Below are 7,073 nucleotides of genomic sequence, written 5' to 3' on the forward strand. Positions count from 1 at the left end.
TATACATGAAATGTAGATAGTATATTCCTCAATAAAGAGCCCTAACAGTTGGCTTTAGCTATGAAGTGAAGAGACTGCTTTCAACAGGTTCCAGCTCTGCTGTTTGTTTCAATTAAAAGCAGAGCCAAACTCTTCTGTTGGTCACATCAAACCAACATAAATTTCAGGAGTCTCTGAAAGACCTAAGAGTGTCAACATTATTTCATTTTATAGTACTTACAGTCTTTTAATTCAGCCATGGAATCCTTAGGCCATCACTGACTATATCAAAAAACTGGAAAAAGCACTGGAAAAGAAGTTTTATTACAACTAAGTTTTAAAATCTAATGAAGGAACTTCATAACAAAAACTATCTAGTAAGAATACAGTGATTGAAACATCTCAAAGCTCTTTGATAATGGAGCCCTGAACCCCAGTCATGTGCAGTGCAGCCTCAGCTGTCCCTTTGAGGCCAGAGAACTGCCAAGGCTCAGGGCTGGGATGAGCCTTCGCCCAAAACTGGCTCCAAGACTGACTGGGAATCAATCCAGAGCAGGGCTCACACAAAGAGCAAAGTCTCAAGGCCAAATCCAAACCTTCATCACGTTGGATTTGTTTTAACACTGATCTGGAGCAAATTTGCTTCTCCTGCAACACCACTGTTACCATGAAACTTTACATGAGCTACTAAAAAAGCACTGTCCTCTTCTGTCCAGAGCTGTGCTGCCCAAATACTGTGGAGAACTTGCTCTGCCTCTGCCCTGTGCCCCTGGGGCTGCTCTTGGCCAGGCAGCCTCAGTGGGAGCCAGCACTGGCTGCAGCCCCAGTGGGCCCCCAGGACAAGGCCCAGCAATTGAGAGGCCAATGGAAGCACTGGGCAGCAGCAGAACCCTCAGCAGAGATATTTGGACAACCATGGACTGGCCACAACTCCACAGTAGCACGACTCCCAATCAGGCTACCTATGCAGGAGCAGAGTTATAAGAAAACTGTGGAGGAAAATCAACAACTGACCGTCTGAGCTCGTACAGCTTGCGAATGCCAAGATAGCAGCCTATCAGCACAAGTGGCACAGTGATCACTGTCACCACCGTGCCTAACATGCAGGACCTGCGCACATCCTGGGGGCAGACAATTCTTGGGAGGCGCACTGGATCCGGGGCATATATTCCTGTTTCATTGATAACGTCTGTGGGAGCAATGGGGAGCATGAGCTCGTGCTGTGCTGCACTGCTGAGCTGACAGCAAGGTGGATACGGGCAGGACGTTCTCTGTTTCCCCCAGAGCTGGGGCCTGCAGGCCCCTGGGCACAGGCTGTGCCACCCAACAAAGCCCAGCAGGCCGGGAGGAGAGCCCGGGGGCAGCGCAGCTGCTTGGGCAGTGGCTGCTGCCAGGGACACGGGCCAAAGCCATCCCTGAGCAGCCACTGCCGCCCCTGGCCCTCCCTGCCCCATGACAGCTCCCCCAGCCCCAAGGGACAGGCTCAGACCCCGTCAGGAGGCATGGGAGCCTTGCACTCCCCCTCTGCCCTTTCCCCACCATGGCCACCCTGTGCAGCTGCTCCCAGCTTTCGGGACGTGTCTCCCATGGAAGGAGCCCAGCAGGACTGCTGAGCCTGGCTGAGCCTGGCACAGCAATCACCTTCTGTGGCACTGTCTGGCATCTCCTCTCTTTGTGCATCGGTGGCTGGCACTGAGCCATCGCTTCCTCCAGGAAGTGCTGCCTTCCGCAAACCTTTTTGGTCCATGTCTGGAGAAAGGATAAAGGACAGCTGGATCTGGTGGAACCATTCCCGATTAGGGTGGTGGCATCTTCAGGAAACACTACGTGTCAATGATATGGATAAGTATCAGGGAAAGGCCTAGGCTTTTGGGGCTGCTCCAGGGCCCTCCCTTCTCCAAATAGTTGCCTTTCCAGATCTACCCAGAGACCAGGAAGTTGCAGGGGATCTCAGGGTGTGCATGCCCTTTGGTGAAGTTTGGGCTCCCTGTCAGCTGATGCCAAATGCCTTCCTGCAGGGGCTGGGCAGAAGCTGCAGCCAGGCCAGGCTGGGAAACAGCCCTGCAGGGCGTCAAAGCAGCAGCAGCAGCAGCGGGGCAGCGAGGCTGCCATGGATCCCTTCCCGCTGTGCCGGGCACAGCGTGTCCAGATGTGCAGCCAAAGCCCGCGGCTGCTGAGTCCCAGGGGAAGCATGAGGGAAATGCACCCACCACGTTGTCTCTCCAGTTCAGTCAAGATTTGGTCCAGTCGTTTGGATTCCTCCAGGAACTCACTCTGTTTTATAGGTTTTTTCCTCCCTCTCAGAGGACCTTAAGACAAAGTATTTCCATTTCTCCAGAAATGGATTCCACAGAAGCAGGGCTCAGCCTGTGGGGACAGCAGGGGTAACCTACTCACCCCTGCCATGGGAGCTGGGCTTGTGTGCAGCAACCAGCCCTGGAGCTTGAAAAGTCCTCCCTGCAGACACACCTGTAACTCAACAGCCACACAAGTTCCTGTCACCTGGTTCCTGACAGTTTGTCAATGATTATTCTCTGAGGGGAAGTTGAGAACTTACCTGCAGAAGCTCCCAAGGGTTCCAAACCACCTTCCATCCCAGCTGCTGGAGAACCTATCCCAGCACCCTCACCTAGAAAGGGAGCATAGATCAGAACCCATTTCCATGGTGTGCTGGGGTCCCCCTCTGCTTTTGGGAACTGGGCACTGCAAGGGGGTCAGGTAAGGCCATGGGAGCCAGATGTCAGTGGACAAGGCCAAAGCTGCACAGGGGCCTGGGGAGCTCTGGAATGGCTCTGGTCACTCTCCACCCTCTTTGCAGGCCCTGTGCAAGATCCCTGGAGTGGTGGCTGGAGGAGCCCAGGGCCTGTCGGGGATCTCTCCCTCCCACAGATGAAACCCTCCCTAAAGCCCTGGGCAAAACTATCACCAGCGCTTCCCGGGGAGCAGGGAGCGCTGTGCCAGGAAAGGGGAGCCAGGCTGCCGGCTCACCTGCTCCCCGCGCTTGCAGCGGAGCAGCCTGGGCAGCCCTGGCAGGCAGGGCCACGGCCAGGAGGAGCAGGAGTAGGAGGCGCAGAGCAAGGGCCATGGTGCCTTGCCCTCTGCCAGTCCCGCAGCTCTTGCTGCCACCGCTGTCCTGACACCGCTGTCTCAACGTCAGCACCGCTGCTGCCACCGCCGCTGCTGCCGCAACAGTTGTGCTCAAGCACTGACTGCTGGCTCCTTGTGCTGCTGTGCAACCACGGGGCTCTGGCACCTCTGTGACCTCAGGGCCTGCTGTGTCCTCAGCCTCCTGTGACCCCTGAGCCTGTTGTGACCTCATGCCCTTAGCTGTACCCCCAGAGTGTGCCCCCATCTGTATGAATGGATTGCCCCAAATGTAAATGTTTTGCTTCATCAATGAGCCATTGCTCAGCAAAATTTGTGTTTTGCCTACTGACATTGCTGGTCAGACTGTGTTCCTGGGGATGCTCTTGATGGCTTTCCTCTTTTCCTGGGCATGGCCCTGGAGGAGGTCCAGGCCTAGACGATGCCACAGAAGGAAATGTGCCCTCAGCCCAGGGACGCTCAGCATGGGCTCCCCCATCCCCTCGGGGCTCTGCCATTGGTCACAGCAGCCCCTGCCTGGCTCCTGCCTGCCCACACCGTGGCCATCCACGGCCGCTCTGGGGCACGGAGCTCAGCCAGTGCTGGTGCCGGGTGGGCTTTGCTGCTGCTACCACATGGACATAGTTATGACAACTCCATCTCTTTATTTGAACATAAAATGTGGGCCAAGCCCTGCCCTGCCAGGCAAGGACTGCCCACCTTCAGTCCTGGCTGGGGAACAGGACCAGGGGGCTCGGGGGCAGAGGGTCTCGTTGTGGAGGGGTGGGTTTTGGGACGCCCTCATGACGCTGCTGCAGCCAGGTGGAGATGGATCTCAGGGCTGGGCTTTTCCTTTCTGGGGAGGGAGCTTGTCCTGCCTGGCAGTTGTGTCCAAGGGCTGGGCCAGTCCCCCCAGTCGAGCTCACTGCTCTGTGTTCTACACACTGGGCCAGGAGATCACATCCAAGGATTTCTGAGCTCCTCAGGCACTGTCAGCCACAGCCCACGATGCTGAGGAGTGAGTGATCTCTGGCTGGAGACGAGTACCCCACTCCCTCCTGTCAGCAGCTTCCCAGCTGGAAGTTTGGCACCTTGGGAGGGCCCTGAATCACACAGCCCTTTTGTTTCATAGGAAAGGGTGAAGCCTTTACTTCACCATTTGCTCTTCATGTGCAATGGAAGGCTCTGCTTCCTCTTGTGATCCTCAAAGGACACAGTCAGTCAATAACACAGTGGGGGAAACCATCCGAGCTCTTCCATGCTTTGATATGCCAAAGGAAACCTTGAGGAGCACACGGTGGGTCTGTGCTGCCTGACCAAGCCAGAGGCCTTCCATGATGGAGTGGCTGCCTCAGTGCACAAGGGAAGAGCTACAGATGCCACCACTCTGCATTTCTGTAATGCCCTGGCCACACCAGCCCTGCCCAGCACCCTTGTCCCGCGTTTGGTGAGCTATGGATCTGATGGAGGCACAGTTTGGAGAATGAGGCATTGCCTGCCTGGTCACATCCAGGGGGTTGTGGACAATGGCTCAGAGACCCGATGGATGTCAGTGACCAGTGCTGTCGCCCTGAGGGACCATGCCTGGACCCTGGGAACTCAGTGTCCTGATGGTGCTGCTGGACAAGAGAGCTGGAGGTGCCTCCCAAACAGAACTGTTCTCATTCCCCAAGTCTTTCAGCCTTGCTCAATGAACGAGCAGCTTTAAAAAAAAAAAAAAAAAATCTGTTTTTTTATCCTTCTCGTATGAAGTTTTAATTAGAAAGAGATTTTATTTTATACAGTTATATTTAGCAAAGACATTAAATAGCAGATGCTTTTAAGATGCCAAGTACTGGAACTGCAGCCAATTCCTCCCTGACTGACATTTATGAGTGCCTGCTCTCAGGGAGGAATTAGAAGGGCCTGTCCAGAGGGTGGGAGCAGATGTATGCCCTCTTCTCCAGGAGCTGCTTTCCAGCTTTTTAATGGAATCATCCAGGTTTTCATTGGCGTCTGTGGAGAAAGAGAGAAAAGTCAACTAAGGGACCACAAAGAGCTGTTGTAAATGTCTTTCGAGAAGTGTTTTTCAATGCAAATGCAAGAGTGTGAGGGCCAGGAAGAAACTGAACATTCTCTTCTGAAAAGGACTGGTTATTACAGACTGAGCTTCAGAGAGCCAATGCCCAACTGGTCAGTACTTCCCAAAGAGTCCAAATCCCTCATTTCTATCAGCTATTTGTCAGGAGTATATACATGAAATGTAGATAGTATATTCCTCAATAAAGAGCCCTAACAGTTGGCTTTAGCTATGAAGTGAAGAGACTGCTTTCAACAGGTTCCAGCTCTGCTGTTTGTTTCAATTAAAAGCAGAGCCAAACTCTTCTGTTGGTCACATCAAACCAACATAAATTTCAGGAGTCTCTGAAAGACCTAAGAGTGTCAACATTATTTCATTTTATAGTACTTACAGTCTTTTAATTCAGCCATGGAATCCTTAGGCCATCACTGACTATATCAAATAACTGGAAAAAGCACTGGAAAAGAAGTTTTATTACAACTAAGTTTTAAAATCTAATGAAGGAACTTCATAACAAAAACTATCTAGTAAGAATACAGTGATTGAAACATCTCAAAGCTCTTTGATAATGGAGCCCTGAACCCCAGTCATGTGCAGTGCAGCCTCAGCTGTCCCTTTGAGGCCAGAGAACTGCCAAGGCTCAGGGCTGGGATGAGCCTTCGCCCAAAACTGGCTCCAAGACTGACTGGGAATCAATCCAGAGCAGGGCTCACACAAAGAGCAAAGTCTCAAGGCCAAATCCAAACCTTCATCACGTTGGATTTGTTTTAACACTGATCTGGAGCAAATTTGCTTCTCCTGCAACACCACTGTTACCATGAAACTTTACATGAGCTACTAAAAAAGCACTGTCCTCTTCTGTCCAGAGCTGTGCTGCCCAAATACTGTGGAGAACTTGCTCTGCCTCTGCCCTGTGCCCCTGGGGCTGCTCTTGGCCAGGCAGCCTCAGTGGGAGCCAGCACTGGCTGCAGCCCCAGTGGGCCCCCAGGACAAGGCCCAGCAATTGAGAGGCCAATGGAAGCACTGGGCAGCAGCAGAACCCTCAGCAGAGATATTTGGACAACCATGGACTGGCCACAACTCCACAGTAGCACGACTCCCAATCAGGCTACCTATGCAGGAGCAGAGTTATAAGAAAACTGTGGAGGAAAATCAACAACTGACCGTCTGAGCTCGTACAGCTTGCGAATGCCAAGATAGCAGCCTATCAGCACAAGTGGCACAGTGATCACTGTCACCACCGTGCCTAACATGCAGGACCTGCGCACATCCTGGGGGCAGACAATTCTTGGGAGGCGCACTGGATCCGGGGCATATATTCCTGTTTCATTGATAACGTCTGTGGGAGCAATGGGGAGCATGAGCTCGTGCTGTGCTGCACTGCTGAGCTGACAGCAAGGTAGATACGGGCAGGACATTCTCTGTTTCCCCCAGAGCTGGGGCCTGCAGGCACCTTGCCGCCCCTGGGCACAGGCTGTGCCACCCAACAAAGCCCAGCAAGCCGGGAGGAGAGCCCGGGGGCAGCGCAGCTGCTTGGGCAGTGGCTGCTGCCAGGGACACGGGCCAAAGCCATCCCTGAGCAGCCACTGCCGCCCCTGGCCCTCCCTGCCCCATGACAGCTCCCCCAGCCCCAAGGGACAGGCTCAGACCCCGTCAGGAGGCATGGGAGCCTTGCACTCCCCCTCTGCCCTTTCCCCACCATGGCCACCCTGTGCAGCTGCTCCCAGCTTTCGGGACGTGTCTCCCATGGAAGGAGCCCAGCAGGACTGCTGAGCCTGGCTGAGCCTGGCACAGCAATCACCTTCTGTGGCACTGTCTGGCATCTCCTCTCTTTGTGCATCGGTGGCTGGCACTGAGCCATCGCTTCCTCCAGGAAGTGCTGCCTTCCGCAAACCTTTTTGGTCCATGTCTGGAGAAAGGATAAAGGACAGCTGGATCTGGTGGAACCATT

Source organism: Passer domesticus, chromosome 29, assembly GCF_036417665.1.
Source record: "Passer domesticus isolate bPasDom1 chromosome 29, bPasDom1.hap1, whole genome shotgun sequence".
Lineage (NCBI taxonomy): Eukaryota > Metazoa > Chordata > Aves > Passeriformes > Passeridae > Passer > Passer domesticus.